The 27,716-nt window shown below is 40.4% G+C and overlaps 1 protein-coding gene across 19 annotated transcripts in view; it reads right to left on the bottom strand.

Moving 5' to 3' along the window:
• The window catches only part of MYT1L (myelin transcription factor 1 like), a 539,395-nt gene that overhangs the window by 505,724 nt on the left and 5,955 nt on the right, over positions 1 to 27,716 (bottom strand). The window contains exon 1 of one of the 19 annotated variants that reach the window (XM_031006786.3): positions 27,091 to 27,284. The exons of 14 other annotated variants lie outside the window; for them this stretch is intronic. The gene's annotated coding sequence lies outside the window, so the exon portion shown is untranslated. Of the gene's footprint in view, positions 1 to 26,492; positions 27,043 to 27,090; positions 27,285 to 27,716 lie in introns of those variants that run through there. 4 more of the 19 variants (XM_031006775.3, XM_063696084.1, XM_063696086.1 and 1 more) reach the window with 4 other exon arrangements.

The following is a 27,716-nucleotide window of genomic DNA, read 5'->3' as shown; positions in this document are numbered from 1 at the left end:
CAGGTGGATGGGACACCTGCACAGGGGCGTAAGCCAGGCCCATCCCAGGCCCACCAGGAGGAGGCCCTGGGGTTAGTGTTTCGAAACCCGGCAGAAACCTGCTGTCTACTACCAGTACACAAGATTCCCACCAAATACATGCTTTTCTGCAGACAGATCATGGCGTTCATACTTATTTCATACATAAAACCCCCAGAGACAGATTTTAAGATTCCTACCATTCAAATGCTTCATGCCTGTCTCCACTCTCCCCTTGGCCGTGCCAACAGTTGCATGTGCCACTCAGGATGCTCAAAGGCATTCACTCCAGAAGGTTCCAGGGACTGCTCAAGGAAGAACAAATGTGTCCTTTCTACAGCACGAAGCATTGCCCTCCTCCTTCTGCCCTCCCAGGGAGGGAGGACAGCCAGGAAAATAAAGGGAATGTCTTTGGGAGCCGTCTGAGGAAAGAAACAGGGGCCCCAAATTTTGGTAAAGCAAAACCACTCTGCTCTCTCCCTCTCCCCCACAAAAAGGGATATTGAGGATGCCTGAGCCCTTCATTCTTACTCACATCTGCTTCATTCTCTGCGTCCACGCCACTTAAAGTTACGCAACGAGGACCCGAGAAGAAAGCTGGCTTCACAGCTGGGGTTAATTCTAGAAGGAAACTAGGAGAAGGAAACTAGGAGAAGCAAACATCCACAAAATACCCTTAATTTGCTCAGCCCCTGGTGCCCTAACAAAGCTATGCTGTGAGGACCAGTTTGTTCTCTGATTAAGCCTGGCTTTTATGAAGCCTGGCTTTTATTTTTGGGCTGAAATAAACACAGAAACACTTGATTTGCAAACCACTGACACAAACACATTTCCCAGGAGCCTCAATTGTGGGCCTCTGAGGACCATATACGTGGAAGATTCTGGGAGGATTTGGATCTGATACTCAGGATCATATCCCTTCTGAAGAGACATGCTAGAAGTACAAAAACTTAAACAGTGAAAACTTATGTGATAAGCGATGCGATGAGAGACCATTCGATGAAGCTTAAAGTCTGAACAGTCTTCTGGTGTGGATCTGTCAGGGAAATATTCCAGCAGGAGGAAAGTTTTAGTTTAACACATGGCTTTACAATAATAATCTACCAGATGCCATGAAGAAGCAGGCCACAACAGCACAAACTTTCATACATTTTCATTCAAAGTGAACTTTTCTCTAAAAAACATAAATACGTAATGTGATAAATAATACCTTGAAAAATAGGTACCTTAGATTCTGTTATCCGTGGTCACACACCTGAGTTCTGGGAGGAGTAAAATAAGATAATCTGTATTCAGGGGAACATGAGCTTCCACAAGTCCCTGTGCCACCAGCAGCTTCCTGGTCCCAGTGTCAAGAAGCACAAGACACCGCATGTTCTCCTGGGAGGTGGCACCCTCACTGAAGTTAGCCAGAGCTGCCACACGTCCCGCAGTGCTCAGGAACAGTCCTCTCACTCTCTCCACGGTAACTCTGTGTTTACTTTTTTATTTTGTTATTATTATTTTTTGAGACAGAGTCTCGCTGTGTCCCCAGGCTGGAGTGCAGTGGCACGATCTGGGCTCACTGCAACCTCTGCTTCCCAGGTTCAAGTGCTTCTCCTGCCTCAGCTTCCCAAGTAGCTGGGACTACAGGCGTGCACCACCACACCTGGCTAATTTTCTGTATTTTTAGTAGAAACAGGGTTTCACTCTGTTAGCCAGGATGGTCTCGATCTCCTGACCTGGTGATCCACCTGCCTTGGCCTCCCAAAGTGCTGGGATTACAGGCGTGAGCCACCGAGCCCAGCCAACTCTGTGTTTATTAAACAGGGGCATGACTTGTTCATGAAACCAAAAGGCTTGGGTTCCTCTCCAGAGACTTGGCACTAAGAATTTCTCTAAGGGGGAGCACCCATCAACGTGTGGAGATCCTGGCTCTACCTTACAGCAGCCTGGGCCACGATCTCCTCCTGGTGCCTTGTGGCCCATGTGAGCCGCCAGCAGGGACCCATGTCAGAGGCCACTGGAGAGCCCCATGGATGCCTGCGGGCTGGCAAGCCACGAATCCAGTTCGAACTGGTGTGGGCAGGAGGCCATGCTTGTGATTTGGAAGCCTGAGTGTGCACCAGTCAGTTCGGGACGGTGATGTGTGAGGCAAGGGTGGGAGTTGGGGTTCGTGTTTGGAAAGGGAAATTTGCTCCTTCACTCAAGATACGCAACTAGAGGTTGCTGACATTCTTACAGCCTTTCTCATTGCTTACTAAGTACGATACACTCCTGGATGTCTTTCTAGTGCAATCACAAGTATTCAGGACATTGCAAACCTCAAGCACCCGAACTGTTAATCACATGTTTTTCTTCAGCTCTGCTTAGTGCTGACTGATCCATCCTTAAAAATGACAGTGAGAGACTCTTACTCACAAAGGAGAGTTTTATCCAAAATGACTGTTTGAAACATCCAGTCCCATTACAAACTTTTTCCATGTCATCATAATCTTTCACTTGTCAATCCCCAAATCTTACTTTGGTACTAGATCATCTTCCGGCAGCCTGCTGATGTATTGTGTCCTTTTAATTAACTTTAAAGCAAAGGGAAAAAAAATCAATACCGTTTGGTATATCAATGACTTAGAAGTCATTCCCAAGCTGTTTAACCTGGCCTCAAGTTCGCTTATTATTATGAAACACTAGGATGGAGCAGTAAGGCTTTATATCAGGAAAAAACACAAAACAAGATTCCATAAACACATAAACTCAAAATTCTCCTGTGAAAATGTGTCTTCTTTGCGCCTAATGATGACTTATAAGTTACTGGAAGTAAAACTGATGTGTTTTAACCTAAAGACATTCAAATAAATATGTGTTTATGAAAACACATATAATTGGATACATGTGAGTAGAGGCATTTGACTTCTGATTGCCTCTGGAGTTCCTTTTACTTACTATGGAGAAGATCGCATGCTCATGTAACCTAAATAACTTTAATCTCTTTGTTTCCTAAAAAACAGTGGAAGCAAAGCAGTATATTGTTTCTAATACTCAGCTTTCAGGCTTGTATAATCAGTTTTAGGTGATTCACAATTGTTCACAAACTGATCCTATCAAAGTCCAACAAACTGTGAACATGGCGAGAATCTCTCTCTTTACATCTCATTAGTGTGAGGCACACATTTCTTGAGGTAATTTACATAGTCACATTCTCCCAGCTTGAACAATACTCCATAAATGAAGCACAGTTTTCCCAATGATAATAGTAACACTGAAGTATTGTTTTCTCAGCAAGGTGATGCTTTAAAAGAACTTTTTCCCATGTGCATTTTGAGTTGTCTAACCTCTGGTGCTGTGGGAGGAAAGGGGAAGTGGACGTTCTCAAATCCATGCGATTATTCTTAGTGGATTCATAGAGTTGGCTGTGCAAGCTTTCTTTGATTCACACACTCACAGAGCCGCCTGGAGCTGGGCATCTCTCTTCACATCTTAGTGGACATCAGAGCAGAGATCAAGAAGGCTGTGTGCCCGTCTTCTACTCCACCAGGAAAACTAAGTCCTGATTTTTGCTGTGCCATAAAACGCCCACTCTCCTGCAGGAGCGACCGGTCACAGCAAGCACTCTTGGCTGCGCCCCATTCTCTGTTCCAATCCTCAGTAGACAACATGGAAGCCTACGTTCACATTAATCCAAAGAGTGTTCTGTAAACCCAGACCTTTTGCTCCATGCCAGCCTTGCACTTTTCTCTTTGCCCTTGTGCAGCTCAGTGTTTCACCCTCCCCTACCTTCTCTCTTTTCTTTGTTTCCAAGAGTCTCCCTGCCTCTGTCTCTGTCTTTTTTCCTCTCTCTGTGTTTCATTTCCTCTCCATATAAGAAAACTTTATTTGAAACAGACACGGTGAAAACTCTCTTTGCTCTCCTATATACCGTAGTTCACATACGTAGGTAGACACATTCATTTTTTCATCACTTTATTAGAAAGCATTCAACTCACCTTTTTCAGCCTTACTATGTGTCAGGCACTGCCCTCAGCATTTCGTTATAAGAGAAAATAAAACAAAAATGGAAGGATCGATCAATATAGCCATTCTAAAAGTTTTCTTTAATTAAAAATTTAAATATGGGCCTGGCACAATGGCTCATGCTTGTAGTCTTAGCACTTGGGAGGCTGAGGCAGTAGGATCACTTGAGGCCAGGAGTTCGAGACCAGCCTGGGCATTATAGTGAGACCCCATCTCTACTAAAAAATTTAAAAAGTTAGCCAGGCATGATGGCACCTGCCTGTAGTCCCAGCTACTCTGGAGGCTGAGGCTAATTGCTTGAGCCCAGGAGATCAGGGCTGCAGTGAGCTACGTTTGCATCACTGCATTCCAGCTTGAGCAACAGAGACCCTGTCTATCTAAAAAAAAAAAAAAAAGAAAAAAAAAAAGAAAATTTACATATGGTCATATCATATAGATTCACTACTGGGCCCAAATATTAAGTTCATGTGAATTTGATCAAACCTAAAATTTTAGCTGTATATTATGTGTCAGGCACTAAGTTAGAGTTTGTTGATACAACTATAAAGAAAGCATGATTCAACCTCTATAAAGGAGGGCAGGCTCATCAATGGCCCTCTTTCTATTCCAAAATTCATATCCACAATGGGCTAATATTGCCATGATCAATTACCTTTAAAATACATTAAAATAAGTCCACTTCACCACTGGTGCAGAAAATGCACACGCAGAGAATAAAATAAACTGATATCAATTATCCATCCATTATTTCCTCAAATGTGAAACATGGCAGAATATTGAAATAGAAATTCATTCTGCAAACAGGTGCTCAACTTCTGGACTAAAATTTTAGTAGATAGATGAATAATTACCTAACTTATTAGTCAGTGAATGCTGTCTAAATATTCAGAAATTTTTGGACCAATCGATTTAAAAATGCACAGAAGTGATCATATGATTTTGGTTTGTTCTTTTATGTGAGTTTGTTCATCTATATAAGGTGAGCTTTGAAAATGTGGGGCCACTTTTCCTTTGAAATGGTGAGGAGGAGGGGTTGCTATACTTCTATTTTTGCCAGATCTCAAGAAAAACTTGACTGAGATGTCAAATTGCAATGACTATGCCTGCCACTAAATATGCTGATATATGCACATTCCTGTGGCGGATGTCTGCTTACAATGAACAATGAGTTCTTTCCGTCCCTAGAAAGATAGACAGCTTTGTGCGCTCAAATGGCTGGGATCGAACAAAAAGTGGAAACCTGATCAAATTCTTGTAACTCTTAGAGAATTTAAATGGGCTCTTTTGTCTCATTTAAAACTTTGCTGAAACCCAAATTATTAATTAGATCGTAGACGTGGTAATGTGCAGTAATGGTTTGATGCGTGAACAAAGTCCTTGAGAGGGGCCAGTTGACTGTGGTGAGGAGTAGTATTTTTGTTATAATGAAGAAGCCAAGGCACTTTTGGCTTTTAGTACTATTCGTGAATGATGTTTGATCATAATCAACATCGAGTCCCTTTTGCATAAATACATGTATTTATTTTTAGTCATTCAATAAATTATTCAACTTACATTTACTCGTCATCTACTATTTGCCAGGGAGTAGTCAATCAGCCTCCATTTTTAATTCTAGGTTAAAAATGGGAAAAAAACAACAAGAATAATAGTAGTCATCATAGTAATAGTTTGCAGATACTCTTTATGTTTCACAAACATTATCTTCTTGTATCCTGGCGATCGCCTTCATCAACATAATGTTCAGCATCACAGGTGGAGATGCAATGTCCAGTATCTAAAGACTTGTTGAAAAAGCGGATTGCTCAACTTTGAGTGGCCGTGGTTCCACGGCATGCTCGGCTTGGCGGGCCGAGCCCTGTAACTCTTCTCTTCAGTGGGGGCACCTTTACTTCTTACTGAGGCCATGCCCCCTTCTTCCTTTATACCCCAAGGGCACCCAGCACGTTTATCAGTACAGACCAGGAGTCAGCCAGTTCCTACCAACTGATGCTTATTTTCCAAACATATACAAAGACAATGTAGTCAAAACATCTTAAAATCACATGTCACTGTTACAGTCTCCCTGCTCTCCTAATCAGACTTGGGTCAGGATGAGGGATCCAGTCATTAGGGCTGAGATTTATTTTAGCCGCAGGAGTGCGCTTAGGCAGCGTACGGACTGTGTTCAGGCAGTTCTCAACAGGCCCCACTGGATAGAGCACACATCCTAGAGGACACCGTGTTAAGAACAATTCATTTACCCACAGAAACCAAGAGGAGATGTTTAACACCAAACAAACCAAGGGCCGGGAGGAGGGAAGCAGCTTGTCTGAAAATGACCACAGTTCATAGTTGTGTTATAATAGAAACCATTGCCAAGGATAGCCACCTTCCTTCTCAGAGGACAACGTATGTAACGCGACATTCAAGGAAGAATCTTCCCCGAGTTCTGCTGCACACATTGAAAAACGTCGAGCAACACATCACATCAAAGTGTCCTGACTTAACCACAGTTGTCCCAGCTGCGGGCAGTTGTCAGCAATCCCAAGATTTCTGTTTTGTATTTCTTATTAGAAGTGTCTCTTGAAGACCCCTTTATTCCAGAACAAATATTTGAATGAGGATTATGTGGAAACAAGAAACAAAAAAGATACTGAGAAATAAAGTGAGACGCTATAGCTGTACAGGATTTAACAAAATATTAGCAAATTCACTATTTAAATTCCAAATCCATCTAAAAATTAAACAAATATCTACAGATCACCAGAAAAATCCACATGGTGGAACGTAACACACTTAACTCATAATACACATTCTCCAGGGGATACAGTCTGGTGGTGGGTAAAGTAATAAATTCATTAGCAAGTAGCCTGAAAAGTTGTGTAACTATGTTAGGTAAGTGAGTGGTGTAGATAAGACTAGCTATTGGGATAAGAATAGGCAGACCTCTAAAGATAGGTAGGGCTTAGTAGGGGAAGAGTAACATCAGTTGGACTCTGAAGTGAGGACGATGACTTAAACCTCTCTCTATAGTCCACACCAAGTGTCTTGTCTGTGCTAATGATCCTCATCATCCTCATCATTTTTATTTAATAATGAGCACTAGGTAACTTTCCTTTTCTTCCTTAATCTTTTAATCCTTTTTAGCTTGCTTGTGGTGAAGTTTCAGGGAGCAGGTTGCTGCTCTGTGTCTGTATCACCGGAAGTCTAGTAGCCTTGGAAATATGTATTCTGCAACTCAAGCCCAGTCATAGGCAACACACAAATGAATGGCCATGGCTGCTTCAGAAAAACTTTACAAAAACAGGAAGTTGTCTGGATTTGGCATACAGACCATAGTTTGCCAACTCTGGAAAATGCATCTCACTAAAATATTTATATGGGTACCCTCTAGTGTACTTTCTAGATACTGAAAGAGCAGGCATGGCATTAGGAAGGAACGATCACTAAGAATGAATTGTCCTGTGGGTGCCACTAGCCACATGGGCTCTTGAGCCCTGGAATGTGACCAGTTTGAGTTGAGATGTACTTTCAGTGTACAATACATACTTAGATTTGAAGTTTGCATAAAAGTATAAGATATCTCATTAAAATTATCCTGTACTGTTTATATATTAAAATGATTATTATTTACTATATTGGGCTAAATAAAACATTTTTTAAGTTTATTTTTTTGATACTGGGAATTTGGATTTGCTTGGAGATAAGGTAAAATTGATTATGAAGAATGCACACTTACATCACAAATCTCTGCAAAGCCTACACAACTCACCACAATTGAAGAAAAGCCCAGGCATTTAATGTAAAGGATACTACAAATTCCAGTTAAAAACTTCAGGCAGTGTATGTAAAGAACATTTCACAGTGGAATATATTGGACCAAGGTGATTATATTCATTCCTACAGTTGATGGCTGAAATGTGTCCCTTGAACCAACACTTGGTTTAAAATACACAGAAATGAAGTGCAACATCTAAATATCTCTTTTCCCTAAAAAAGTTAACTTGTATTAAATACTAAAGTAACTTTTAGTTTTAAAAATTATCATTAAACAGGGAGGATTCCTTATTACCTTAGAAGCAGGCACTTCACTGAGACTGCCCTGCTACTAAGATCACTGTTGTAGAAAGAACTAGCAAAAATCTTGTGTTAGTCCATTCTCACACTGCTATAAAGAACTACCTGAGACTGGGAAATTTATAAAGAAAAGAGGTTTAATTGAACCACAGCTCCACAGGCTGTACAGGATGCATGACTGGGGAGGACTCAAGAAACTTACTATCATGGTGGAAGAGTGAAGGGGAAGCAGGTGCATCTTCATATGGTGGAAGGGGAGAGAGAGTGAAGTGGGAAGTGCAGCCCACTTTCAAACAACCAGATCTCATGAGAACTCACTTACAATAACAGCAAGGGAGAAACTGCCCCCATGATCCAATCACCTCCCTCTCCAACACTGACGATTTCAGTTCAACATGAGTGTTGGGTGGGGACACAGAGCCAAACCATATTAGATACCAAATGGCTGCCTATTTCTGGACAATGGCATCTTCGGGAGCCAGTGTTCATCTGTCCCACTTAATGTCAATGACCCCTTCATTTTAAAATCTGAATGGTGACATTTCTGATCCTGGAACAGGAGTAAGGTCAAAGGCTTCTTTCTTTGCCATGAACCCGAGTGTGAAGACTCCTGGAATTTTGTGCCCAGACTCTTTTCCTCATCCCAGGTTTTGCCCTGGTGGGACAAAGTATTGAGAAAAAGGAAGATTTCCTCTCCAGTATTTCAATTCAACTTCCACTCTCATCATTAACATTGATTGCTGTGAATAAGCTGCAGGAGTTTGTGTTTTCAAGGGTCCTTCTCAGTTGCTTGAACTCAAGAGGCAGATACACAACTATTGTTTTTTAAGTGGTATCAAATGGTCCAAAGGAAATAGAATGAGACAGAACATACGTAAGTAGGTAAAGTAAAATGCTGTGTGTAGAATCCCAAGGTTTTCAAATAGGAGTCTGGACGTCTGGCTCCTGGAATTTTTATTCCACATCATTGTCACAGTAAGTCTCCCAGAAACGCAGCAAAACAGCTGGTCACATGCACTCATGTGTCCTAAGTGCCTTGGGAATATCTTTCCATGCAATGCAACATGCCTATTTCCAAATATCGAGGTACCCTACATAACACAGACCAAAGAGAGGTGATCACCACTTTCAGAAGAAGTAACCTCACTGTGAATCAGAATGCCTGGAAAACCCAGGACAGAAGGTCCCTCAAATGATGGTGCTCTGGTCACAGCAACAGCACTAAAGAGAGTTCCACATTCAGTCCTGACCCTATTCTCTCTTCACACCAACAGAGATTTACTGAGAACCAACTATGTCCAACATTTCTGATAGGAATATACATCTATGAAGAACAGTGTTTCATAGCCTCATAGGGTAGGTTACACCATTATACAAATAGCTATCAATGCAAGGTAGACAATGATAAGGATCATAAAAATACACCTTTCTAAAGTTCAAAAGAAAAGGGCTAGAATTCATCCGAAAGGAACAGAGAGGGCTATGTGGAAAAGTGGCATTTTAACCAGACTTTGAAGAGTGAATAGGGTGTGTTTGCATAGACACCAGAGAAAGACATTGCAGAAGTAACAGTGTGAGTCATCGAAGCACAGACAATGAATAGTGTTTGGCCCAGTCCTCACGGCAATATTTGAAATAGATGAGGATAATGCAGGGATAGAAAGCATGCTTGAGAATGGGCGGGGAATTACCTCAAAGAGTGGGGTAAGGTGTTGGGTTTATTTCTGTATGAAATAGAAAGACTCTGGTATTGTTTGAGCAGAAAAACGCCAAAGCTGTATTTTGCAATAATTGATCTGAAAACAGAATATAGAATTCATTTATAAGAGTGTGGGTGATAGTGGGGGTGTGTGGCGTGATGGCTACTATTAAAAGTCCAGAATGAAGATAATGACAGGCTACTCTAAAGTAATGATGGAAGAAATGGCAGGGATAAAACATTTGGGAGGACAATTTTAGAGATAGAATTGGCAGGAAGTAGCCACTGATTGGCTGCCAGACTAATTATCCCAAAGAAGAGCTCTGACCTTGCCATTCAACTATACAAAAACCTTCAGTAATTTCACATTATTGAGAGAACAAAGTCATAAACTTATCTCATAGAGACTATTGTAAGTATGACACTCGTGATCTCCATGACCTACACTTCAGTACTCTCTCTATATTCCACCTATGCTTCAGTATACTCTATCTATACTCCACCCATGTTTCAGTACACTCTATCTATACTCCACCTATACTTCATGTACACTTCAGTACACTCTACCTACACTCCACCTACGCTTCAGTACACTACCTATGCTCCACCTATGCCTCAGTATACTCTATACTCCACCTATGCTTCATCTATACTTCAGTACACTCTACCTATACTCCACCTACACTTCAGTACACTCTACGTATACTTTACCTACACTTCAGCACATTCTACCCATACTCCACCTACAGTTCACTATAATCTACCTATGCTTCACCTACACTTCAGTACGCTCTACCTATACTCCACATATGCTTCAGTATATTCTATCTACACTCCACCTATGCTTCAGTACTCTCTACCTATACCTTGCCTACACTTCAGTACATTCTACCCATACTCCACCTACACTTCACTATACTCTACCTATACTTCACCTACACTTCAGTATATTGTACCCATACTCCACCCATACTTCACTATAAACTACCTATACTTCACCTACACTTCAGTATACTCTACCTATATTCCACCTATACTTTAGTTGATATACTCTATCTATACTCCAACTATGCTTCAGTACACTCTACATATACCTTGCCTACACTTCAGTACATTCTACCCATACTCCACCTACACTTCACTATACTCTACCTATACTTCACTTACACTTCAGTACATTATACCCATACTCCACTTATACTTCCGTATAACCTACCTATACTTCACCTACACTTCAGTACACTCTACCTATATCTTACCTACTCTTTAGTATACTCTATCTATACCTTACCTACACTTCACTATATTCTACCTACACTCTACCTACACTTCAGTACACTCTACCCATACCTTCAGTACATTGTATCCCTATTTCACCTACACTTTACTATATTCTACCTATACTCCAGCTATACTTCAGTACATTCAACCTATATCCCACCTACACTTCAGCATATTCTATCTATACTCTCCCTGTGCTTCAGGATACTCTACCTGTACCCCACCTATACTTCAGTAAATTCTGTCCTTACTCCACCTACACTTTATTATATTCTACCTATACTTCACCTACACTTCAGTACCCTCTACCTATACTACCCCTGTCCTTCAGTACATTCTATGTAGACCTCACCTACACATTATTTTTCTCTACCTGTACTCCATCTACACTTCAGTGTACTCTACTCATACTCCACCCACTTCAATATACTCTAACCATACTCTGCCTACACTTCAGCATACTCTATCCATACTCCACCTACACTTAGGTATACTCTACCCATACTCCACCTGCACTTCAGTACATTCTATGCCACCTAAACTTTACTGTTCTCTATCTATACTCCATCTACACTTCAGTATACTTTACCTATACTCCACCTACACTTCAGTATACTCTATCTATACTCTATCTACACTTCAGTATACTCTATCTATTCTCCATCTACACTTCAGTATACTCTGTCTATACTCCACCTACACTTTAGTATACCCTCTCTATGCTTCATCTGCACTTTGGTATACTCTACATAGACTCCACCTACACTTTACTGTTCTCTACCTATACTCCATCTACACTTTAGTACACTCTACTCATATTCCACTTACACTTCATTATACTCTACCTATACTCTACCCACACTTCAGTATACTTTATCTATACTACACCTACACTTCAGTGTACTCTATCATCTACACTCCACCTACACTTTGATATACTCTACCCATACTCCACCTGTACTTCAGTACATTCTACTTCACCTAAACTTTACTCTTCTCTACCTATACTCCATCTACACTTCAGTATACTCTATCTATACTCTACATACAACTTCAGTATACTCTGTCTATACTCCACCTACACTTTAGTATACCCTATCTATGCTCCACCTGCACTTCGGCATACTCTATATAGACTCCACCTATACTTTACTGCTCTCTACCTATACTCCACCTACACTTTAGCACACTCTACCCATACTCCACTTACACTTCAGTATACTGTATCTATACTCCACCTACACTTCAGTATACTCTATCTATACTCCACCTACACATTGGTATACTGTACCCATACTCCACTCACACTTCAATATACTCTATGTATACTTCACTGGCATGTTAGTACACTGTATGTAGACTCCACCTACACTTTTCTGTTCTCTACCTATACTCCACTTACACTTTAGTACACTCTATCTATATTCCACTTACACTTCAGTTTACTTTATCTATACTCCACCTACACTTCAGTATACTCTATCTATACTCCACCTATACATTGGTATAATGTACCCATACTCCAGTTACATTTCAGCATACTCTACCTATACTTCACTGACACATCAGAACACTCTATGTAGACTCCACCTACACTTTTCTGTTCTTTATCTGTACTCCACTTATACTTTAGTACACTCTACCCATACTCCACTTACACTTCAGTATACTGTATCTAAACTCCACCTACACTTCAGTATACTTTATCTATACTCCATCTACACTTCAGTACACTATACTACTCTCTACTACATCTCTATTGATGCTCTGTTGTCTCATCAAAAACTTCCTCTAAATCATTCCCTAGAGAAGCCATGTGTATTCTCTTCTATGAGCTTTTGTACTATAATTAGCTGTAGAACCCTACATTTTCTTCAAAGATTATTTTAAACAATACCTTTTATATGTTATCCCCACTCCAGCCTGGCTTGACATTGTGTCTCCCTCCTTTCAGAAAATTTTAACACCTAACTTGCATTTACCACTTCTATCAAAGTCCAAACGATTATACAGTTATCTATAAATTTGTCTTTCCTTCCCTGTTGGTCTATAAAATATCTGAGACCCACGGGCAGTTGTGACTCATTTTCTTATAATCCCTAGCATCTAACAAGGTAAAGAGTTGGTTGAAAAAATGAATGAAAGAAAAATTCCATAAATATCTTTCAGCAGAAAGAGGGCTCACAACAACATTCCTTTACCCAACTATCCAACCAAAGAAAATATAAAACAAACAAATAGAAAAATGAAGAAATATTCTGCTTCATGGATCTGTGACTGCCTTTCCCCAATTGGGTCAACCCTGAAGTGCTGGCATTTGATACTGTACCCATTCCCCACACCCCAAGGTCCCAGCTGTTTCTTGTGGTCCCTTCAGACCCCGGATCTGAACACAGCCAAGGATTTGATTTCAAAACTACAAATGACATGTAAGAAACTTAAAGGTTTGATAACCAAGACCACATAAGAGTCAGAAAAGGAGGCTGATGTCAAATCCAAGCTGACAATGCATGAGAATGAAGACACGAACCATGTTGTATCTTCCTCCAGACCAAATCACACAGATGTGTGTGTCCAACTTGGATATTCTATGCTGATGTATCTAGACAAGGATGTGGCTGAGTGGCCTGGATCAGGCTACTGCTCTGCCTTATCTAATAAACATTCTCCAGTTCTCCTTATCTAACTTGGAAAGAGATCCCAAGATGTGAGATGCACAATAATGTTGGTCGCAGATGGGTATATAAGCTGAGAGCCCTGGAGCTACCTTCCTGTTATTAAATGAAGCACCGGAGGCTGTGATTCAAAGAATGAGAATGATCTCCTCTGTCACACGACTTTGGGGAGCACCATTCAGGTTGGCCTCCGTGTGAACAGGAGTGTTGTGCATGCTTGGAGAGAAGGTCGGTCCTCCCCCCATCTCTCTTCTCAAACTATGGCTAGCTCTTGGACAGATGTACATTGCTGCAAGATAGGGGAGCAGGAACAAATAAGGGAGCATGCAAGGCCTCTGTTCCCACCCACACCAGGCCCTCGTTTCACCCCAAAACCTTATATATTTGGCCTACGGTGACTTGAAACAGTCACTTCAGCTGTCTGGAACATAAATGAGGTAGTGTGCACTGGCTTCAATGGATTAACAAGTTATGCACAAACAGTTTGGGATTCCAAATACATTTCTTTGCCACATTTAGGTCCTCCACCTACCTCACAGAGTGCAAATGAATCATAACACTCAATGACAAGCACTGTAGGTCACATTGTGTGTGCAGCAATGCTGTTGTTGGGGAAACAAGCCTAGATTTGTGGGTGACAGTGAAGAGAGACTGCAGCTGTAGACTTTACACAGCACCTCTAGCTACTGGGGTTTGGAAAGGGGACTTGTGGAAAGGAGAACAAAGTCGCCTGTGTGATGCTCCTCATGCTCCCTTGGCCAGCCCTCCCCATTCTGTTCCGCTTATGTTTGGTACCAGACTATTCACCTCCCTTCCCAGTGTCTCTGTCTTTGGCTTCTGATGAGGTTGTTTCCTTTCCTTAGTGACTGAGAAACAATTTATTCTCTATCTCTCCCTTTCTCTTTCACCTGCATGCACTTCTATGGCCCAGGGTAGTGGCTCATGACTGTAATCCTAGCACTTTGAGAGGCCGAGGCAGGTGGATCGCTGGAGCTCAGGAGTTCAAGACCAGCCTGGGCAACATGGTGAAACCCCATCTCTATAAAACAAATTCAAAAATTAGCCAGGTGGGGTGACATGCACCTGCAGTCCCAGCTACTCAGGAGGCTGAGGTGGGAGGATTACTTGAACGTGGGAGGAAGAGCTTGCAGTGAGCTGTGATTGCACCATGGCACTCCAGCCTGGGTGACAGAGTGAGAAAAAAAAAAGAATATAACACTTCTGAGGTTTACTAAGTATTTTCATGACTAGTAGCTTTTTTGACAGTTTCATTCTATGCTTTCTACCCCATTCCCACTCTTCTTATGTTTGGATCCCATGGAGATAGAGACAAAGTTGGCATTAGGCTAACCAAGGACAGAGGAAAACATATTCGTGGCTGCATCAAGGACATTTCACTCAGAAGAGGTGGTAGAAGACTATTGTAAGCTGGGGTGTGGAGAAATGGGAAGAAGCGGGGGGTTCTGGCCAGAAGCAAGCAGAGAGGAAGAACAGCAGGCTGTCACAGAGAGAGAGGAATGTGTCTTTGGCTACTTGGTGAATTAGCTGATGGTTGAGTGGCTATTGTTTGAGGAATGAGTGAAGCAGAGGATTCACAAATTGTCAGTGTCCTGGGCAGAGGAGAAGAAGAAAAGAATGAAAATAGCAATGAACTTAGAGCTGAAGAAATTACAATTTGTGTTCTTTTCAGAATATATATGACTTAAGGATTCATATCGTGTATTCACTACCTTCAATACATCAATTAAGACAGGGTGAAAGAAGGAGCTTTTTCTCCATGTCCTTGGCATAGTAACAGCATCTTTATAAAAAGTAAAGCTGATAAAATTCAGTACATTGCTTTCCGAAGATCTCAGCTGATAAAAAAAAAAAAACTTGGAATATCAAGTGCAATCAGCGGTTCACTGGCCCTTAAAATGTGCTGTCTCCACTACCGGTTGTCTTAACCCATGCTCAGAGGTGGGTATAGCAAGGGCTTCAGGAGTCAGTCTCTGGAGAGGAACTGGGGCTCAGTAGAGATAATGCCTGGTTAATTTAAGTGGGATCTGAAAGCAGATAACAAATCTCACATTCTGAATTGGCTTTACTTAGTTTGAAATTAGTTTAAAATACCTGTTTTTTTTTAATGTAAATGGTATAAGGAGGAAGATAGAACATTTCTCTTCAAAGACTCAATATAGGGAAAGACCCTACTTGATATCACACAGGAAATGGGGGATGAATTCACTACTATAGTAAAGTGTCAAGGGTGTGGCTATATACTATATACTATATCATACTGTCTTGGTCTTCTCCTAAAAAATTTAAGTAAAATATGATTTATACTCTTACTTTTAGAGACACTATACATTCTGCAAGTCGTGTTTAAATTTGATCTTAGTCTAGAAGCATGAGCTCTTACTAAATCCAAAGTCATGTTGAAACCTGAATTAAATAGCTTACTTATCTCGATACATAAGTTTATAAATAACGCTAGGGCCCAACTCTCACTCTAGTTTAGAGACCATTATATGTCTCTCTGTGAAGAAGAAAGAAAAAAGTTCTTATTTGGACATAGTGATTTTCATAGCAAAGGAGAAATAACTATTCTCATTATTTTCTTAAATGTTTTTAGCTGTTTTATGACAGTTCTTATAGTTATTTTTGCGTACCACGAGATCAAGTAACTCTTTAATCATCTTGTAAATCATTCAATAAGAAGCAAAACTCCACCAACCAGTAAACTTCTGGACTGTCATATGTTTAGATCATAGAATGAAATGATATGCATTTTTGGAAACTTTTAAAAAGCAAACCATTAATAGTTTTCCAAATGAAACTGCCTGCCATATATATTTATGTATAACTCCCCCCATATCACTGTGAATCATATACAAATCATAGGTAATATAACAGAATGAATACTTAATTACACACTATCAAATATCATTAAATAATGACCATTCAGAACACTACATCTATTTACCACACATACCATGTTCATAGTAATATAGAAGGCCTGGTCCTTTTTCCCCATGTATCCAAATTAAACTGGTTTTCAGGGCTCATCCCAGATTCCACATGTTCACCAGTTCTAGTGGCCACTGGCCCTGACAAATGGCTTGCCCTTCTGTGATTTCTTTTTTTAAAATTTAATTTAATTTAATTTTAAGTTCTGGGATACATGTGCAGGACGTGCAGATTTGTTACATAGGTAAACATGTGCCATGATGGTTTGTTGAACCTATCAACCCATCACCTAAGTATTAAGATCCACATGTATTAGCTATTTATCACAATGTTCTCCCTCCCCTAAGACAATCCTAAGCAAAAAGAACAAAGCTGGAGGTATCATGCTACCCAACTTCAAACTATACTACAAGGCTACAGTAATGAAAACAGTATGGTACTGGTACAAAAACAGACACATAGAGCAATGGAACAAAATAGAGATCTCAGAAATAAGACTGCACATCTACAACCATCTGATCTTCAACAAACCTGACAAAAACAAGCAATGGAGAAAGGATTCCCTACTTAGTAAATGGTGCTAGGAAAACTGGCTAGCCATATGCAGAAAATTGAAACTGGACCCCTTCCTTATATCTTATTCAAAAATTAACTCAATATGGATTAAAGACTTAAATGTAAAGCTTCTCTGTGCTTTCTATCTCAGAGACACTTCAGAGACTCACATGGGGAACTCCAGAGCACACAGCTCTTTTCTGTTAGTGTGTCAACTGTCCCTGAAAACTTTTGGGGGAATTGTTGATATTATAACCTTTTCTCTGGTTATGTCTTGGGTCCTCAGCTGGATTTTCAGTTCTTAAAGGCAAGGATTATGCCTTACACTGGCTTAAGATTTGCACCTACAGACATTCAGTAAATAAGTGTTTGGTCTATTGAAAATCATTGTTGGCAGCCAAAGTAAGCATTAAATAGAGGATGTAGAAAATCATCAATATATTCTCTGTCTATGAAAAGCTTTGTATTGGGGGTTTCGTTTCTTAAACAGTATATATCCTAGATAGCCTGAACTCTTTAATGAATACGTTTACTTATTTTATGATTATGAAGATAATACTGGTGCCTATAGCAATCCTATAGATTTTTGTGGGCTTTATGTGATATAACCCATGAGGAAGGCACTAAATTTACTGTACCCGCTAAGTATCAGCCATTGTTATTATTGTTTTCAGGGTGCCTCCCTGATAGTCTGTTTTTATTAGTTTCTCAATATAATTTATCAACAGTTTGAATTTGTATACAAGAGAGTATGGGTCCTTGGCACTTAACATTACTCATTTTATGATCTTCCAAAAGTATGAGTTTTCTAGTGGGTCTATGTTTACAACATCTCACTCTAAGTAAGAATCAGAAATAGCCGAATTGTATGTCTTAAGCATATTTCTATTGCCTGTAATTTTTTTTACCGTTTTTAATTTCAAATGGATAAAAATGTTTCTGCATTTGTTTTCTTTCCAGCCCCATTCATTCTACACATAGTTACCTTTCTGCATTTGTTTTCTTTCCAGCTCCATTCATTCTACACATAGTTACCTTTCTTTTATTACACCTCTCCATTTATTTTCATATGAGAAGCATTTCCCAATACTTAGAGAAAAGTTCCACATGTAGAAATTTGCACTTTTGAAATAGTGGGTTGCTGTGTTAAATAAAACATATCTGTGTTTGAATTGTCTCAGTGGAGCCTCCTTGGAAATAGTGACCTGGAAAGGATCCTTTGACTCCGGTCAAGAGTCTGAGATTCAGGCGTGGAGAGAGACCACTGCCCAACCTCAACATGAGCTTGATTTCTCAGACTCCTTTCCTTTTCCCACTGTGGGCCTGATGTTCTTCTCTATTTCGCTGGGATATTTTGGGGACAATATTCAGGCCCACTCTTTTGAGTTGGTGAGAACATGCCATCGGCTACCATGGTAAAAACCTAGTGTTTATTTGTACCCACGAGTTCTTGCTTGTCATTTTGGGTGCCTTCTGCTCTAGGAGACCAGAAGTAGGACATGGATTGTATAATAGATTTTAGCTGCTAAAAATGCATTCCTGCTTAACCTGTGCATACCCTAAATACTGCTTTTAAAAAGAAAGGTAAGACATAAAGCCAGTGGGGCTATTTCCTTAAGTATTATGCCAAGCCATGTTAATGGCATATATCTCCCTGGCCTACGTCATGAGAAGTTAGGAAGACTCATGTAGTCACCAGGGTAGTTCGAGAGAAACCAAGTAGTAACTGCAGCGCTGCCACAGCACGTACGTTTCTGTGAATTGTCAAGGCAACCCACCACCTACAGCTGGCATTATTTGTGTAAAGTAAGATAAAATTCTAGTTACAAAATGTATAAAATTAATAGAGAAAATAACTTAAGGGAAAGTTAGGTTTCAGTTACGTGTCTGAGTGTCACATGGTCCAGTGATTTTTCTTTTCTTTCCTTTTATTTATTTATTTTTTTTCGAGACAGAGTCTCGCTCTGTCACCCAGGATGGAGTGCAGTGGCGTGATCTCGGCTTACTACAATCTCTGCCTCCAGGGTTCCAGCAATTCTCCTGCCTCAGCCTCCCAAGTAGTTGGAACTACAGGCATCCACCACCATGCCCGGCCAATTTTTTTTTTTTTTGGATTTTTAATAGAGACAGAGTTTAACCGTGTTAGCCAGGATGGCCTCGATCTCCTGACCTCGTGATCCGCCCGTCTTGGCCTCCCAAAGTGCTGAGGTTATAGGTGCGAGCCACCACGCCTGGCCAGTCCAGTGATTTTTCTGGATGACCATGAAACATTTGATGAGATGAATTTCACGTCAACCTGCCTGACCTTGGTAGTCCCAGATTAGACTCATCAATCAAACAATAGCATCTACTCTAAATACTCAGGTTCCTGGTGTTGGGTTTGCATTTGCACGTGTCTGCAAAATGGTGACAAATAAGGGGCCCGTCAGTGTGGTCCTGCTGATAGTATGACACCCACTGTTACACAGTAATGCCTTTGAGATTGCTGTCCACGTGATGATGCCAAACACGCAGTCAGCAAGTGTTAGAACTGAGACTCCCTCACTTTAAACAAGGGCACCGAGAGGCAGAAAGCTGCAATCATTTGTTTCAAGTCATCTCCGAATTCTGTGGAGAGCTACCTAGGAGGAAGTTCTTCTCAATGCAGGGCTCCTTCATAGGGACTTTATGTCATTGTCTAGGTTGACTATGTGTGGAAAACCTCACTTAGAAAATTAAAAAAGACAAAAAATAAAAATAAAAAATGAAAAAATGTTTAATATTAGGTAAAAATATCCTCCTGGAAAGTAATGGAAAATGAAGTTTCCCTGTGTCATGGGTCATTTTTAATATTTTGGAGAGTTAGTCAGAAACTTATAGCACACGTGCAACCTAGCTGATATAACCAAACCAGGCAGAGTAAAGTCTCTCTGACTCTTGGAAGAGACCAAAATAATCAGTAAAATGATTTTGTAATCATCCTCCTGACCGTGCCCTTAGTTAAAAATATAGGAGCAGGTGCCAACAGGGACTCTAATGCAAGCCAAAAAATTGGAGACCATGTTGTTATAAGGGCCCAAGCCACATGCTCCCCAGTCAAAGGAGGAAGGGAAAGAGACTCGATCTTGTTGGAGGAAGGACGAGATGTGTGAAAATTGTTTACTGATTTTTTATTGATAGAGGCCGTTTTTGCAATGCTGACTGCACAATCAGCAAGCCTCACACTTCAGTTATGCCTTTGAGGCTAAAATACATGATTCAATTTGCACATGTTGGATTTTGAAAATGTAAAGCATGAAATTTACACTATCATTGACTTTACTACTCCTTACACAACTTCTGCGTCTAATCCTTGGAATGTTGATATTTACCATTTAGAATATGTATCATAGGCTTAGTGTATTTTCTAACTAATTCCACATTTAATATACACATATTGAAATGTTAGGTAATAAAAATGAGATGTTACCTGTTGTCTCACAAATTTGCCTTTCCACTCTTACTAACCCCTAGGATCAGATACTGTTTTGATCATTAACTTTAAAACTAAATGAACAGGTGGCTTTGCCCATTTGTAAACAGGTGTGTTAACTTGTCCCTGGAGAGCAGATACATCATTTCTTGGCTGGCACCATGGGTGTGGATCTCTTAGGAAAAGGGATTGTTTTTGAGCTAATATAATCCCAGGAACAGCATATTAGCTAAAAAAACATTTGGGCAGCAAAACTATCTCCATTCTTGTTCTTAGGACTATGAAAAGAATTGCAAAACATCTTGGAAGATTCAGAATACAAATTCAGTGGAAAATTTCACATGTTAATTCAGTACCAAATGTGCCACATTAAACAAAGGACGAGTAAGAAATTGATCTGAAATTTATCTGAGCAAATTATTAAGATTTTATTTCCTAGCATCAACCAACCCTTCTCACTTTATATAATCTCAGAATTCCGTTTTTAAGCAAAGACATGTGGCTTTTTGATGCCTGAGCTACTTAAATTTCCATACTCTGAGAGACTATAAAATGCTAATTCTAACCTAACTTGTCTTTTACAGGGTGTAATGGCAAAATTCTTAATTCTAAATAGGCAGGTATATGTAATCAGGTCTGACTCAAGGGAAATGTGGCAAATAGTCATTGGAATTGTCTGAAATACATGACCATTTTCTAATTTGAATTCTCCTCTCCTCCTTGTTTTGATGTTTCTGCAGCCAATGGTGAGCCAGTGGATAACCAGGTTGGCAGCCCCTTTCAGCTGTCTGCACTGTGGCAGGACTGCTTATGTCACAGAGAAGGCAGAGACAAGTGAATATGACACAGGGGATCTTCCTGTTTGCTTGCAAGGTTGGCCCTCAGTCAATAACCTAGGGCTTCACCAAGCCAAATCCAAAATGTTCTGTTGTTGATCTCTGGTATCAACAGCTCAGAAACTGCAAAACAGACCCCTGACAGTTACCAACACTTTCCTCCAAACAGCATTCTGTTTACTGTTTCATGTATTCTCAGGTAAGCAAAGGCTTGCTGCGATTGTAACTCTGCATAATGGAAGGGGACAGGGAACGTGTACTTAGAAACCATGATGGATGAGTGCTAACTATCCAGAACCTTCAACAATGTGTAACTCTTGATTTTGTAAGAAGTCAATACACTGAAATCATACGTGCCGTTGAATAGAGAATATGGTAATACAATGCCATGCTGTTGAGTACTGAGTTTTGGAATGGTCACCTGGATTCCTGAAGTACTGATTACCCAGGAAAGGGGCCTCAGGCTTCACTCAACTCTTCTTCTTAAGTCATAAGAATGCTTTAATCTATTTCAAAATGCATTCAAGAAAAGCAAACCTAGAAGTATTTATGATTACCCTTTATCAGAAATATGCATATATATATATATGCACACACACACACACACACACAAGTACACACATTACCTGACTTTTCGTGGGGCAGAAATTTGTTACTCAGTTCTATCTCATTTGGCTCTGCACATAGTAGGTACTCAATATATGCACATTGTATTAATTATTCAGTTATGGCACTAAGAGGGAAGGGAGGTGCTGACCTTAAGGGGTCTTGCCTTTTGTCTTCAGCATTGACTTTGATATTTTCTTTCTAGAAGAGGACAGTGAGGAGAGCCCCTGCCTGCCAACCATTGTTGCTAACTCCAGCTTGTCTGTCACTGAAAACTTTAAAATGCAGAATCTAAAAATAATTAATATATGTGCAAGTAGGTTCAGAGGGAAGGAGAACAAAAGGGAGAACTGCTACCCCAGTGGCTGGAAAGTCCCACTGGGGTGCAGACATAGTCCCCTGATCTTGAGCACTGACTGTCTTCCCAGAGTGACGTGTAAAAGCCCCAGAGCCTCTGCCCTGGGGATGAGGGTCTTGGTGTTGGCAGTGTGTCAAGCCTCATCCATGGCTGTTTTTCCTATTTTCTTTAGTATGCTTGGTCTTGCGAAAGTGCTCATACAATAAGAGGATGAGAGGGGTGCACAGGGTTAAATTCATAACATGGTGCCCATTCACACCACACTAGCCACGGGAACACTACACATAGGCATAACATTTTATTTCTGTGAAATATACTCTAAGCCCTAAAAAAAAGAAAAAGAAAAAAAAAGCCAGCAAAGAAAGGAATTTCCCTTGGGGGGTGGGGGAGACAAGCAAAAACCAGTTACTCTTGAAGAGAAACAGCACAACACTGTTAGAACAACTACCATCATTGACACCAGCCTACAGGATATGAGGCCAAAAACAGGTTTGAATCCAGAAAATACAAGTCATTATGACTTATCCTATTGATCACTGAAAAATCAGAACCACTGAATAATACACCTAGTTTCTACATTTCCAAGTTATTTCCAAGTACAAATGGTCTCTGTCTCATGAAGGAAGTCAGCAAGTCTATCTGCAGGAAAGGCTGGTTCAGAGGAAGCCACAATCAGCTGCCATTAGCACATACAGCAGAACAGTTTCATTCTTGCCATCCCTTATAATCATTTCCCCCTCGCTCCTGCAACTGGTGATGAGCAACGCTTTCCACGACCCAGACAACAAACAGCTGGATGGATGCCAGGAGACCATACATCCGTGGTCTACCATGCCCTTTTTAATCAACTTCCTAATTAAAAAATGCCATGCTGGCATGAGGTATGAAGGGAGTAGGCTTGGAATATATTTTACAAAATAGCATCCCCTAATCCTGGGGTTGTTGAAAATCTGTGTTCTTACAGATGTTGATGAGTTTTTCTGGTGCAGAGATAGAATCAATTTGCTTGTGCCTGGCCCTCAAGACATATTAAATTTATCCTGGAGGAAACTGGATTCTGAAAAGCTCTTGCCCAGATGCATTAGGGCAGGTGGGAGTTTCAGAGAAGCACAGGGTCCACCGGCAGATGCGGCACTGATTTCCGAATGTTCGCAATCTACCAGACAGCTCCAGAGCAGACTCGGTTTGATGGCTCTCTATGGGGTGCCCTGCAGACTCGCTTATTTCTACAACCAGTCTGGCTAGCATTGTTTCATGGCGACAATGCTCTGTGCTTTCAGCTTCTGTTCAGATGGCACAGGCTGGTGGAATTCGTGCACCAGGGAGGGGAGGTTGGGCCAAATTTAAAGTCAGCCCCTAAGAATGGTTTATTGCTTTTAGGGTTCAGTGGTGTGGTAGCCCCTGGAGTCAAGAGGTGATGCCGACTTTTGAAAAACCATTCTGTTGAGGGGCATTAAAACACACTATGCATTTAGGTTGAGATAACGGCATGAAGGCACCACTCAGAACAGTGTTTGAGCTAGAAATCCTATAATGAAAATCTTTGTCAATGTACTAAAAAAAAAGACCCCCATAAATTATTAATTCATGAGTTGTTTGATGTAGAGTCCTAAACCTGACATTCCACACTTGAAAATTTCTCAAGCAAATGCCCAATATCCTTGAGGTAATTTTCTTTAAAGAAATTGGAGTGTTCTATGTAAACAGTCAGACTTCAGTAAAAAGCAGTCAGTATGTAATATTGAGTCCTAAAGTTCTTTCAACTATATTAATGAGTGCACAAACACATCTAAAGCAGGTTTACATGGCACACATACTAACCCCATGGCTCAAATATTGTCAGCCTACACACATTTTCACACTGGCATTTAAAAAATACACATATACATGCACTCACAAAATCATGGAAGAGGGGAATTATAGTACTCCTAAGAGTGTGAAAATACATGACAGTACTGAATTTTAAAAGGAATAGAGTCAAATAACCTTTTGAATAAAAAATATTTACCTGTTTTTTTTCTTTCACAATCAGTGGAAACCCCACCAAAGCAATGCCCTCTATGGCTTCGGTGAGCAGAGCAGGCCCACTGAGACAGCAGATGCCCCACACTGACCAGTGTTGCCTACACAGGGTACTTAAGTCAAAGAACGCTTCATCTTTGGACTAATATCTTGGAATCACATCAATTGATTAAAAATTTTGCCATGAAAGGCTGCTTTTCTTTCCAAAGTTGACACTCAACCTTAAAGTGCAACTAGACAGGGAAAAATTCCCTTAGAAATCACCTTTTCGGACAGGTGCACATCACCCTGTTTCCAGTCCTGGGACCTTTCATTGTCTTTGCCCATGAGCCTGCTCCACAGCCTGAGAACAAATGTGACGGAGAGTGGCACGCGGGGCTCCGTGGAGTGGAGACTAATATGACACAATTTTGACCCTAAAAAAAAAAAGCAAAATAACTGGGCTCCACCTTTGAAGGCAGCCAGGCACAAAGAGCATCGTGGAGAAGGGGCTTTCAGGGATCTCTGCATAGAAATGCACAAGGTGAGGTTAAAAAGTAAATGCTGATATTTTGCCCCAAAAAAGTTATAAACCACCATCATAAAGCTAAAAGCAGCTATATTAATCATATAAAGCTTGGTTCAACTCTAAAATGAAATGTAGCAATGAGAAAATAATGGAACTATGACTTTATGACTTTTCTCTAGGTAAGATTTCATGAATCTGCTTGAAAACAATCTGATATTTAAAACTGCTTGAGTTAAATTTTTAAAAACTCAATTTTTTTCCTCATTCTAGTTTACCAGCAAATTTAAAAATGAAATAGAAAAATGAATGTGTCTGTGTGTATAAACACAGACACATTGAAAAAACAATAGATAATTTACCTATTATGCAGAAAAAGCTCAATGTGAGTACTAAGAAACTTGCAGGATGAGAGGGAAAATGATCAAAACCAAGTTTCAGCAGCTTCACATGAAGGGTTAATATGTTTTTAAATATCTTGTGTTTGAGGTTTAGATTCATTAAAGGTGGTTTCTTTCTTTTTTGAAAAGATATATTTTTTTAAACAGAAAATTTTTCCCCTCCCCCCAAAAGTTGTATTTTCTGTCAAATATTCACTGTTGTTGTTTAAAGCAAACAGCTAAAGTAAAGCAACTCTTTAGAAAAAAAAGCTTAAAATAAAAGCAAAATAAAATCAAGTGATCTAAAATATTCAGGAATCTATAAAAAGACAGTTAAAGAATAACAATTTCTACTTGAGTTCTACCTAAAAAGCAGGTGAAATAATTAGGTCAGTTAAAATGAAAAACCTTGCCTTTTAGGGAGAATAGGAATTATTAAAACAGGATAGAACTATTTATCAGTGAATTCCTACCACGGAAGTATAATTAACTAAATATTAAAACACCCATATTGCAGTAGTACAGTCACAGAATTATATAAGAAATGTGTCACTGATGACAATAGAAAATTAGGATTCCAGCAGGCTCTTTATTCTTACTTCTCAACTCAGAAGACTGATTTGCAAAAATGATCTCCATTTTTCTGAAAAGAACTGAGAGTATCACTGTGTGCTAATTTCTACATTTCCTAGTTGTAGATTCTACAGATCAATAGAAACTTCAGTTCAATTTTCACAATCTCCAGTAAGTTGCTGGTTAAATTAGCTAAAATCATCTTCCAGCTAGGAAAAATACATACTAGTCAAAACTAATTATGTCTGGGCTTTAATTGAAACAACATTTGCTAATTTTGCTGGTCTCGATGCACGGCTTCAGAAAATATTAATTAAACACATTGAATAATGGCTGCTGTAAGTTTCTAAAAACAGTCATCTCTAAACAGTTAATTTCTACTTCAGACACATGCACACGAAGACGGATCAAGCCGCTACCCCAAACCAGCAGCAAATGACTATTCTTTTGTTACTGACCATCAGGAGTTCAACTTTGCTCCACTTTGGGAAGCGGAACAAACGCTCTGGAGAAGACAGGGAGCACAGGACATATTTACCTGGAGGGGATATCAAAGAGCAGCCTCAAGACTTGCAAAACAAAGTCGTCCCAATGAATTATCTGTGCCTACAGCCGCACTTGGCACCTTCGGCTAAGCCAGCGTCTGACAAGCAGTTGTTCCCACGGCAGCCACCCCTGCCTTCCATCTTAGGGACTCACCCAGAAAATTCTCCAACCTGCTCCACGACTACAAAACTCTTCTAATGCTTTTGAACGCCCACCATTTGTTCTCCATTCATCCAATCAACTTTCCACTGCACATCTTCTCTCTCTACCGGCGCCCAGGCAAGGGGCCACTTCTCATCTGTATGCTAATTATTTTGCCACATGGACAAAAGTAATAATGCTTTCAGACAGGAAACTAACAGGCCTGAAGTCGAAGATGGAAATTAATAAGTTGACACCACTAAACGACAGTGAAGACGGGCATGCGTACAGCGCTCTGCCGGGCGGGTGAAGTGCAGCCTCCATCAAAAGGCAGCAGACAGACAGCGCCGGGCTGCGAGTCCCGCCTGTGCTGCGTGCATCACGCTCACGCTCCCTTAGAGAGCACATCGCTGCAGCAGAAGAGCCTCGGAAGCATCCTGCTGACTTACCCTGTCTCAGGCTGCCTCCTTGAAGCAACACAAAACATATCCACTTCCCCAAATCCTAAGGTGGGAGGGAACTTCACTGCTGATCTAGATATTTTTCAAGCTACAGCTGTGGATTAAACCAGTAATTTCTAACCTTCCTGTGTATCAAGCTTGCAACACAGTCAGACACGAGTGGAGATGTGTGCTGTATGCTGCTTGCCTTGTACCCACAGGCCCCTAAATCTCTAGAGCAGAATGTGTATCATGAGCAGTGCTGTATTTAATGTAATAGATGAGAACTGTAAATACCGGAGTCAGGCTGTTAGCAGCTACCAGCTAGGCAATATGTCTAAAAATACCTCCCCTATCATTGATGTTATGGTAAATTCATGCTGTGGCCAAAGAAAACTCACAGAAGTAAGCTGAACCTACAGTATTTTAGATGGCATTGCTGGTTAACATCCAAGCAAAACAAAAAGAGGTTCCAAAACCTGTCACTTCTTAAAATAAAAGAATGGTGACACAAGAGTTAACTCTAACCAATTCTTAAAATCGTTTTCGGGTTGCCAACCTCACTATATTATTCTGTTTCAGTATGAGCTTCTTGTATCATTTTCTTTTAAAACAAAAGCTATGAAACTACTTGT

This window comes from Gorilla gorilla, chromosome 12, assembly GCF_029281585.2.
Source record: "Gorilla gorilla gorilla isolate KB3781 chromosome 12, NHGRI_mGorGor1-v2.1_pri, whole genome shotgun sequence".
Classification (NCBI taxonomy): Eukaryota; Metazoa; Chordata; class Mammalia; order Primates; family Hominidae; genus Gorilla; species Gorilla gorilla.
The sequence above is the reverse complement of the archived record's forward strand: the minus strand, read 5'-3'. Positions and strand labels throughout refer to the sequence as shown.